Source organism: Bacillus rossius, unplaced genomic scaffold, assembly GCF_032445375.1.
Source record: "Bacillus rossius redtenbacheri isolate Brsri unplaced genomic scaffold, Brsri_v3 Brsri_v3_scf23, whole genome shotgun sequence".
In the NCBI taxonomy this organism is placed as follows: Eukaryota; Metazoa; Arthropoda; class Insecta; order Phasmatodea; family Bacillidae; genus Bacillus; species Bacillus rossius.
Genome location: NW_026962404.1, coordinates 361,588 through 372,697, shown reverse-complemented (window position 1 = coordinate 372,697; position 11,110 = coordinate 361,588). Strand labels below are relative to the sequence as shown.

Sequence of the window (11,110 nt, the reverse complement as noted above, 5' to 3'; positions counted from 1 at the left end):
AAAAACAACATCGCTACCCACCGCGCGCGCTCCTGGCGGCGGGAGTAGGAACTACTTTGCACACAGACCGACATAGCCCCCTGCCAAAAACAGTAAAATAAATAATATATATAAGTCTTTTGGCGGGAAAAAATTTCTCAACCGCCTGGGAGCACCCTAGTGTGTGCCTGTCTTTAGGTTATGTTACTTTTAACTTCATTTTCTACAGGCAGACGCGAGGGTGCTCGCCCATTATTTTTATTTTTTTAAATTCTTTCCTACCTTTGGTGTGCCATGCAAGAATTTATCGTCAAAATGGCGGCCCCGAGTGCAAATTTCTCGTCTGCACTGCTGGCTGGATGATTATGTGATGTTTTGAAGGAGGGTGTTTTTTTTTTTGTTTGGATTTTGTGTGAGGGGGGGAGGGGGCTGGGCTAGCTTTTTTTTTTTTTTAAATTTTCTAAACATTCATCTCTTATGTAACAATGTTCAGCATTAAAAAATTTAAAAGAAGAGGCACTTACTCATCAATTTCAAAACAGCCTATGAAGAAAAATAAAAAAAATTTAAATTCATTCCAGTTTTATACATTCATGATTTGATCACATGTATAACTTTTCTTTTTTATTACCTTATTTAATTTTATTATTATTACTACTATTGCTGCTACAACCTAGAAGATACCTCAGTGATACTAATACCTGCTGGTAAAGTTAAAGGTTTCACCTTTCTTTCTTTAAACATATCACAATACCTTTCTTGAGTTAAATATTATCTAATGGCTTTAAGAAGTTATGGTAATGTTCATCAGTTATAGAGTGTGGGTTTGTGTGTGTGTGTGAGAGTGTATTTTGAAGAGGGCTTTGGTGGTTGGGATGGTGAGGGTGGTGGGTGTTGTGTGTGGGGGGGGGGGGGGGGGGGAAGTAAAAGAGTGTTCATTACACGATTTCTCCTGTTGTTTGTAACAATCACACCTGGTATAGCTATTTCGAGTGGCAAATACAAACTGCAAAAAAAAAACATCTATATCATTGCCAACGGCCATATCACGATGAACACACCGGTTCTCGTCCGATCACCGAAGTTAAGCATCGTCGAGCGTGGTTAGTACTTAGATGGGTGACCGCTTGGGAACACCACGTGCCGTTGGCACTACTATTTTGCACCCTACAGAAAAAAATTTTTTTTTAAAAATTTCAATTTTAAATTTTTTTTTCCCCCACAATCACCACATTTCCCCCCCCCCCCCCTAACACACACACACACACACACTCACTCTCTATCAATCAATCAATCAATCAATCAATCAATCAATCACTCACTCACTCACCCACCCAGCAGCAGCTGTGAATCTTTGCATGTGTATACCTCATACAAAATTCAAAGTGAAAAAATAAATAGATAAGTGTATATGTATGTATGTATGTATGTATGTATGTATGTATGTATGTATATATGTATATATATATATATATATATATATATATATATATATATATATATATATATATATATATATATATAAACACACACACACACACACCTATTTTGAAGTTTCTCTGTTTCAGTGGGCAGTTATGTATAATAATGAGAGATTCAAAAAGACGTTGATAACAATGTCATCAATGCCTGTTTAGTGTGCTCATTTGTTGGATGGTCGGCAGCAATACTAGAGGTGGTACAGCTGTAACCTGTAAAATTGTACCTGCAATGTGTTGTGTATGGAAAAAAATAAAAATTATATCATCTAAATTTTTGTTATCCAACAATAACCTTCCCATCAATGCATGATGTCACAGTAGCCATAGCTCTACTCTTTCTGCCATATAACATTGGGGGAAAAAAAAAAAAAAGGAGCTATTAGAATAATAACAAAAGATAAAAAATCATCTAACTGCAGACCAAAATTCAAAAAACTTAAAGTCCTGACTGCCATAAATGAATACGTTCTAGAAACTTTTTATTCATTCTTAAGAAAAAGAAGAAAAAAAAAATTATTATTTTTTTTTTTTTTTTTTTTTTTTAGATATTCGCACATAGGTATAACACCAGAAATGCTAGTAAATTGAGGATAGTTGAACATAACACTAGGCGATTTGAAAATGGACTAAATTACTTGGGAGTAAAACTTTACAACTTAATATCACAGAAAATAACTAAAACAATTTACCAGTATTAAAAAAAAAAACAGTAAAAAAAATTCTTCTAGAATATCCTACCTACCCTCTGAAGCTATTCTTTAATTTGATTGATAATAGAGAAATTGAACTGTTAATTTGTTGAATGGACTTGTGATAACAGCTGCTTCATGTTTTGCATAAAGTTAAATTGTGTAACATGTTATGTATTTTTTTTTTTTGAAATTTTTTTTCTTGGTAACTTGCATCATGTAAATATTAATTGTCTGCACATACATGTTCTATATCCCGGAGCCTTGACTCCACGTGGGATCAACAGAACAAAAATACAAAAAAAAAAAAAAAATCCAGCTCACTAATCTAGGTGCATTTTGCTAACAATATTTGGAATATATATATATATATTTTTTTGTGTAACATGCAAATTCTGTATTATTCTGCACACATTATTTATAATCTTCTATCATTTTCTTAGATAATAACTATTAATTCATAAAATAGATTGTGTGTGCATAACCTCCTGGAAACATTTGCACTTACCTCCTACTTTACTTTTTCATTTAAGCAATCCTATTCGCATGTATACACTTAGGTTGCAGCATCGAAATTGTGTAAAATTCAAAGTGTGTATTGCCTGAAAAAAAAAAAAAAAAAAAGACATACCAAATATTTGCATACAGCGACACACTACATATTTGCACACAGTGGAGTTTTGCGGTAATTAACCTAGCACAATTTACCACACGCAATCACACGCCCGCGATGAGATAACACACTCGCTGTTTTCCTGTTGACCGGCACGAGGAGTAAGAAAAATTGATATTTACACGAGCACACACTCCCACACTAGTCACAACGTCGGTCATCAAGTTGTGTTGAAAATTCCTGTAGCCTCTGTTTTCCCAAATGATTTCACTTAAAATTTCATTTAACAAGACCATAAACAAATTTACAATACTAATTTCTTAAACAAACACTTCAGCGAACAAGTGACTGTCGCATTCATTACAAAGCTTACAACTTAACAGATGTTTCCGATGTGAAATAAAATAAGAAAATGTTTTACAACCAACCTAGAACATTTAGTCAAAACGTTTTTGTCCTGGTTTATGATTATTTTCCGTGACATGAATGTTTCAAAACTAATAAAAATACGAATGCAGCCAAATATAATGAAGTTAGCACATAAAAGACGACTTAAAATATTTCATTTTTCGAGAATTGGCAGAGCAAGAACGCACAGGTCCAACGGAAATTTCTTTAAAGATAAACGACCATCGGACAAAAACACCCCCTCCCCTCATCCTCAAAAATACGTGAATAATATACTTTTTCAATTATATTTTTATCGTTTTTTTTTTTTTTTTTTAATATACTCATTAAAACTTCAAAATAAGCAGGTACTCGTGTGTTTTTCTCTCTACAATGTACCTGATCTCGGTGCGTAAACCTACATCATTTAGAGATGGAATTAATGTACACATACAAGTAAAATTTTGTTCCATTGTAAAATTGAGAGAAAGAAGGTTTTCCAAACGCATTAAGTATGGAGACTTTAAATAAGATTACGAGCTTATAAATGTTTGCAACGAAATAAAGTGACCATGTATCTGCAATTTCAAAAATATTTTTGCTCTGCTAACCTCACATGCAAGCAAGTAAAAATAACCTCACAACTTACTTACCTCTCTCAATTTCGCAGTACCAAAACATAGAAGGGATAAATAGGATAGTTTTTATTCGAAATCCTGCAAGAGTTTTAATTTTTATTAAAATATTTCTCCAATGTAGCATGTGTGTGGAATACTTCATCAGCAACTTGCATCTGCACCTTGAGTGAATTGAAGGGCAGCCAGTTTTAAAAGCTAAACAGAAACTGCACTCTTGAGAATGCATCAGATCCAAGTGAAATGCTTGTTGTGTGTACAGTTAAAAGTTTTATTATTCACACAATGAAAATGTAAACAAAATTTACTCACAATAATAATCACATCATCCTTGGAGGTGCACGAAGAAAGCCATTCCAGGTGGCACTGAACAAGGTGATTTGCTAGTGCTTCCACAGCAAACAGCCTTCATGAAATTATCTCCACATTTTCAGCATACTATACACTAAAGTATACCTAAGTTAATTTAACCATTTTCAAGTGATTCCAGCACAAATTACGTATTTGATTCCTTGAATAACATCTGCAAATGAAAAGTTCCCTGTTTGGTGTAGCAGTAAATTTAAACAGCTCGCAGTGCAAATTAAACAGTGCAGCTGCCATAAAAAAATTACACTATTAGTGGAACTGCCCATTATGTCATCGTAGACTGCTGACATTTAGAAAACATTGAAAAATCAGTGCTAAAGAAGCCCTACATTACTTTCGCTGTCCAAAGTGCGCTGCTCCCTACGTGAGCAAGGCATCGAGAATTTTCTGAACCGTCCGCAACCAGAAAATTGGGTAACCAGATATTTGCAGAGAGAAAAAGAAAAAGAGAGGAGTTCCAGCTGCGCTTCGGTAGAGGACGGACGTGTCCCGGAGCTGCTCGCCGTGAATTTATAGATCGTCGACGCCCAAGCTGTGGTTAGCACTTCTTAGTGCTACCCAGCGGTGTACTGAAAGGTGCCTGTGTGCTACATGCGCACAGGCGGTAAGAGAGAGCTGCGGTAAAGAGTAAGTTATTGGCAACCAACAACTCGGCAACACCCGGGGAGCTAGCTCCCCTGTAGCCTAGCCTGAACCCGGCTAACTTAGCCCCGGGGGACGGTCAGTGGGTGGACCCGAGCGTAGGCTACCACGACGACATGAGCGACGCTGTCGAGATGACAGAAAGCGAGGCCCCCTCAGGGCCTAGCTCCGATCAATCCAGTGGCTGGAGTGTTGCCACTGGTAAGCGCAACAAGCGCCTGCACACGGAGGTGTCCGGTGCAGGCAGCAGCGACGACGAGGCGGGCCCCTCCCCCCCTCGCCCACAACCAACTGCAGGCCATGCCGCCGGAGCTGCGGCACCGCCCAAAAAGCTCCGAGTGAAGCCCCTGTTCGTGTTTTTAGACCAGGGGCACACGTACCCAAGGGTATACACCGCCCTCAAGCAGGCCCTGGCGGAAAAGTTCACCTGCCAAAACCGCGGCAAGGACGAGATCCAGGTCAATCCTGCGTCCGTCCCGGACTACCAAAGGGCAGTCCAGGCCCTTAAGGCGATAGGCGCCCAGCACTCCGTCCTCCTTCAGAGAGACGAAGTGCCCAAGAAATTCGTCTTGCGCGGAGTACACCGCCACACCCCGACCGATTTCCTCCAGGAGGAATTTGCAGCCCTGAACCTGCCTGTCCAGAACCACTGGTTCTTGGAGAACAGGCTGCGCAGGGAAAAATGCGACGCCCTGGTCATTGAGGTGCCTCAGACGTGCGATTCTGAGCGCATCTACTCCCTGACAGAGTTCGGCGGCATGCTGGTGCGTGTCGTCGACTACAGGCGCCCCTCAGGCCCCGCCCAATGCAGCGTTTGCCAACGCTATAACCATGTTGGCAAGGCCTGCCACGCGGCCCCTGTGTGCCGGTGGTGCAGCGGGCCACACCGCGCTCCCGACTGCCCCAATGGGGGCAACCAGGAGCACAAAAAGTGCGCGCATTGTAAGGAGGCACACTGCGCAAACTACAAGGGCTGCCAGGTCTATAAAAAAGAGACCCGCAGGCACCTTCCGCCCCAGGTACGCAAGCAGCGCGAGCAACAGTCTCGCCGCGACCTGCGCGAAAACAGGCGCGCTGCAATGCAGCCCCAGCCGCAACCGATGCCACGGCCCCCTCCGGGCTTCTCTGGCCCCCCGAGGCAAAACCCCTGGGGTCCACCGAGGTACCCTCCTCCCCGGAGCTTCGGCGACTACCTGCAGCAGGCAGGTGGCAACCGATTCGCGCCCCTGGAGCAGCACTGCGAGCCCAGCTACAACGAGCTGGACTACCCAGTGCTGGCGAACAACCCCTGGCAGCGGAAGGGGGTCAAAAAACACCCGACGGGCCACAAAAATGGCCAAGGCAAACCCCCGCGACCCACTCAGGAAAGGCCCCCGCAGCCTGGGCAGGACAGGCCGCGACAGCCTGCCCAGGATAAGCTCGTAGCAGCTAAGGCTGCGCCAGCCCCGGCGAAGCGCACGACCGCGCTCTCCCGGCCGCAGGTAGCCCCGGCACCTGAGACGAGCATGGCGGTAGACGCAGCTCCAATGCTGCCAACTGCACCGCCCGCGCCCCAACAGCAGCCAGCCTCGAAACCGGGCCTGGCTGACTTCCAGAAAGTGCTCGAACAGTCGCGCACTTTCAACACGGATGAAAATCTGGCGGCCACAATCGTCCCCATGTGCCAGCTTATGGTTATATGGTGCGACCCATCTGTTTCCCTAACAGAAAAAGTCCATGCGATGATGGGCTTCGTCCAGACACTGGCTGCCAAGCTCAATGGCAGCTCGTAATCCGGCCCAGTGTTGCATACCAACCGCGGCCCATAGTCTTAAGTCCCTCCTATTCTGGAATGCACGCGGCATTAAAAATAAAATACCGGAATTAATTCACCACTTAGAAAAATACAAAATAAAAATAGCTGCGATTAATGAAACCCACTTAATTCCGACTGATAGAATTACTATACTAAATTATGCAATCTATAGGCGCGACAGAGTTAATCAAAGAGGAGGGGGAGTAGCCCTTATTGTCCATAAAAGCATAAAAAACACTGAATGGCAGCTCCCCGATTTTCAGAATCTCGAAGCAGTAGCAATTAACTTAACTATTAACAGGCAAAACATAAAAATTATTTCTATGTATGCGCGACCAGGTAGGTCCCTGAGCGTGGCTGATCTGGACGCCCTGTATGGGGCGGCCCCGACCTTCCTCGCTCTAGGAGACATAAATGCTAAACATAGAGAGTGGAACAGCAGGCGAGCCACACAGAATGGTACAATTCTTTATAACCACCAATTAAATCACAACTACCAAATTCATGCTCCCATGGAGCCCACACACGACACTGGGCGTGTGGGGGTTCTCCCAGATGTTCTAGACATCGTTATTAATAAACGTGTGCACTCGGGATTCGAACTCGAAGTTGTACACGACTTAACGTCTGACCACTTCCCTGTTCATTTAATTTTTGACGACGCAAATGTCGACTCGAACCCACCTCGTAAAGTCAGGGACTACAAAAATGCAGATTGGGTTAGCTTTAAAAATTTTTTGTCATTACATCTTTCAGAACTCGACGAAATAAATAATAGTGATAATCTAGAAAACGCTATAACCACTTTTACCGCGAAAATTCAAGACGGAATTAGCCAGTGCATCCCAGAAAAGGAGGTTAAGTTAATGCATGACGAGCTGCCAGCATACATCTGCGATATGATATCGCAAAAGAACAGACTGCGCCGCGAATACACACGGCGACGCACGCACATTATTAAACGCAGAATCAACGAGCTTCAAACTGCTATATCAGATGAACTCTCGTTGTGGCGTAGCAGCCAGTGGGAAGCCAAAATCGCGAAGCTCAATGTACAGGACGGGAGTACCTGGGCAATGACTAAGCGAATTTTGAATAAATTTGATAAAATTCCACCCCTCCAAACAAATAATGGACTCGCATTTCTTCCCCAGGACAAGGCGCAAGCTTTCGCAAGCACCTTAGAAACAGCATTCCAGCCCAATTTGCAGCCTTGTGACAGGCCATTCACTGCACAAATTTACCGCGAACTCCGCGCTAAACTGCACCAGCCCACTATCTCTGAGCCTCTCCCCACCCAGGCCCAAGAAATTAAGCGTGCTATCAAGAATATGAAGCCGCGAAAAGCCCCTGGGAACGACGGCATACAAGCAGTTGTTCTCAAACAGCTTCCAGACGAAGCCTTTGAATATCTGGCTGAATGCATTAATGCAATGCTCAGACTGAATATTTTTCCCTCCCAGTGGAAGGAAGCAAAAGTAATAGTCTTCCACAAGCCGGGCAAGGACAAAACACTGCCCCAAAATTACAGGCCAATAAGCCTATTGAGTACTGTGTCTAAAGTTGCGGAGCGCATAATTTTACACAGACTTAAAGTACACATACACGAACATAACTTGCTGCCAAATGAGCAATTTGGCTTTCGCAGTGCTCATTCGACTACCCATCAACTGGTCCGTCTTACCGAAGAGATAACCAGCGCATTCAACGTCCAAGACTACGTAGTTGCTACGTTTCTCGATGTAGAAAAGGCCTTTGATAGAGTTTTTCATGCAGGGCTAATATATAAAATGTATGAAGCAAACTTCCCGGATTGCTACACTAAACTCATTGCATCCTACCTAGCAGGCAGAACCTTTAGAGTGTCATCTGAAGGGGCAACGTCTGACCTAAAATTAATTAAAGCCGGAGTGCCGCAGGGCAGCATCCTAGGCCCAGTACTATTTAATATATATGTACGCGACATGCCTCGCCCCGCACATAGACTAGTCAAGCTAGGCTGCTATGCAGACGACACTGTACTGTATAGCAGATCTCATAACCTACAGCTGGCCACTACCAGGCTCCAGACTGCGCTCACTGAAGTTGAACAGTGGTGTACAGCCTGGCGCATAAAAGTAAACACGACCAAGTCTGAGGCGATTGTGTTTACACGCAAAAACCTCCCGCCAGCCGACAACAGGCCGCAACTACGCCTATTTGATGAGCCAATCCCTCACAAGGACGTAGTTAAATACCTAGGTGTCCACATGGATAGGAAACTCCTGTGGAGACAGCACATTGACATTAAACAAACCCAAGCTCAGGTTAGAATGCGCGCATTATATCCTGTAATGAGCAGGCGATGTGGCAGCACAGTCAAAAATGGATTACTGCTCTACAAAGCTCTCATACGCCCGATAATCACGTATGCAGCCCCAGTCTGGGCTACTGCAGCATACTGCCATCTAATAAAACTGCAGCGAGTTCAGAATAGATGCATTCGAATCGCTGCAGACGCCCCGATATACTGTCCAGTAGAGAACTTGCACAGTGAAACTAACACTGAAACTTTGCAAGATTTTTATATCCGCACAACCCAAAATTTTTACGATAAATGCGTAAATAATTTAAATCCACATATTTCCTCCCTTGGAAACTATGATCCAAATAATACACAGAAGTATAAGCTTCCGAAATCAATCCTGGCGCACCGCCCGCCGTAGCTGCGGGCGAGGCGCCCCCTGATTGGCCGAGCCTGACAGCCAACCAGCGCACGACCCCCTCCAAACAAAACTAGTAGCCGGCGCTCGGAGCAGCGCAGTCACTTTTCACTTCAGTTCCGCTCCTAGCTTCGTTCGGAGATGATGTAGTCCTGCTGCTCATCCTGAAAGTAGTCAGAATAGTCCAGAATTCCGCCCCCAGTTTTGAACGACCGCGTCGTGCGACGGATAGGTTTTAAATTGAGTGTGTGACACCCAGAGGCGCAGCGTCTCGCTGCCTAGCCGCGGCCCTGGCTAACTCAGTCCCAGGGTCGTAGGTCAGTGGGTGCTCCACTCCCTTCCTTTGCTAGGCGATCGTAATAAATCCTGTAGGAATAATTATTATTGTTATTATTTAATTAGCTAACATGGCGACCTCGAGTGACGTAGAATTCCGCGAAACCTCTTCTCTTGAACAAGGTGTTCTCAAGAGAAAGAGTAGCGACGAACACATCAGAGTCACAAAAATTCAGTCCCTGAATCACCATGTCACAGGTGATGTGACAACAGGCAGCCAGACACCAGGCAGTTCGCCTCCATGCAGTCAGATACCGCCGGGCGTGGCGCAGGATCACCCAGCCCTGACAGACACCTCAACTGCACAACAGGGCGCGAATCCCTTTCGCACTGCCCCAATCACAGTCACCCACACAGCCGCGCTGCCATATGAACGGCTGTACGACCAGTTCAACAGGCTAGGATTAATTTTCTCAGCGAAAAACACCAACAGGGGGACACTGTACTATTTCACCAATGTGCAGCAGTACCATGCAGCCATTAAAGTACTTGATGAAATAAAGGCCGAGTATTTTATTACACGCGTGCAGGCAGACAAACCGTTGAAATATGTGCTTAAGGACATCCCAGGGGGAACTAGCACTGCCAGAATTACCCAGGACCTACTGGCTCAAAACATACCAGTACTATCAGTCTACCAAATGTACGACTGGACTCGTCGTCCAATAAACATGTACCAACTAGATGTACCGCAGGGCAGCGAGTCATTAATGAGTACATTGACCACTGTCATTGGACTCAGAGTGAGGCTGGTGGACTACCGATATAAAAATACACCACTCCAGTGTACGAATTGCTGTCTTCTTGGGCATATAGCAAAACAATGCCGCAAACAGCCAGTGTGCCCGCAATGTGCCGGCCCACACAAACTACAGGAGGACTGTCCCCGCCCGCCACACTGTGCCAGATGTAACATGGCACATAATGCCAGATACATGGGCTGCCCCGATTACCAACGGGAGCTGCAGAGGCGCCGTCCTAGGGGGCAGCAGCACCAGCAGCACCAGCAGCAGCAGCACCAACAATGGACCCGGCGTCCAAATAGACGCCCTCAGTGGCAGACACAACATGCCGAGGACCGTGCACCTGCCTACCAGCAAACGGAGTCACAAACCCAACCCGCCAACGTGGCTCATGAGCCAGGGTGGAATGTGGTCACATCACGGCGTAAACAAAACCCGCAATACAACACCCGACCACAAGGAGGGCAAACCTCTGGCTACAGAGATGACTGGGACCCTCGTAGCGATAACAGGTACCAGGCTCTGAAACAGGACTTCCCGGAACTATGGGAGCCAACACAGTGGGAGCGTCGAAAGGCAGCTCGCCAAAGTCAACAGGCTGGTACACCCCGCAGTACAGGAAACCAGCATGCACAGCGCCAGCCACGTCAGGCCAGACCAGTTGCCCAACCATCAAGCCAGGCAGGAAGGCTGCGCCACCGCTCTGCTCCAGCAGAAAATAATATACAACAACCAATGC

The 11,110-nt window shown here is 44.9% G+C and overlaps 1 non-coding gene across 1 annotated transcript; it reads left to right on the top strand.

Moving 5' to 3' along the window:
• Positions 1-1,012: 1,012 nt before the first annotated feature.
• Positions 1,013-1,131, top strand: LOC134543908 (5S ribosomal RNA). The gene has a single exon (XR_010077353.1). It is a non-coding gene; the product is annotated as a 5S ribosomal RNA (ribosomal RNA).
• The last annotated feature ends 9,979 nt before the right edge of the window (positions 1,132-11,110 follow it).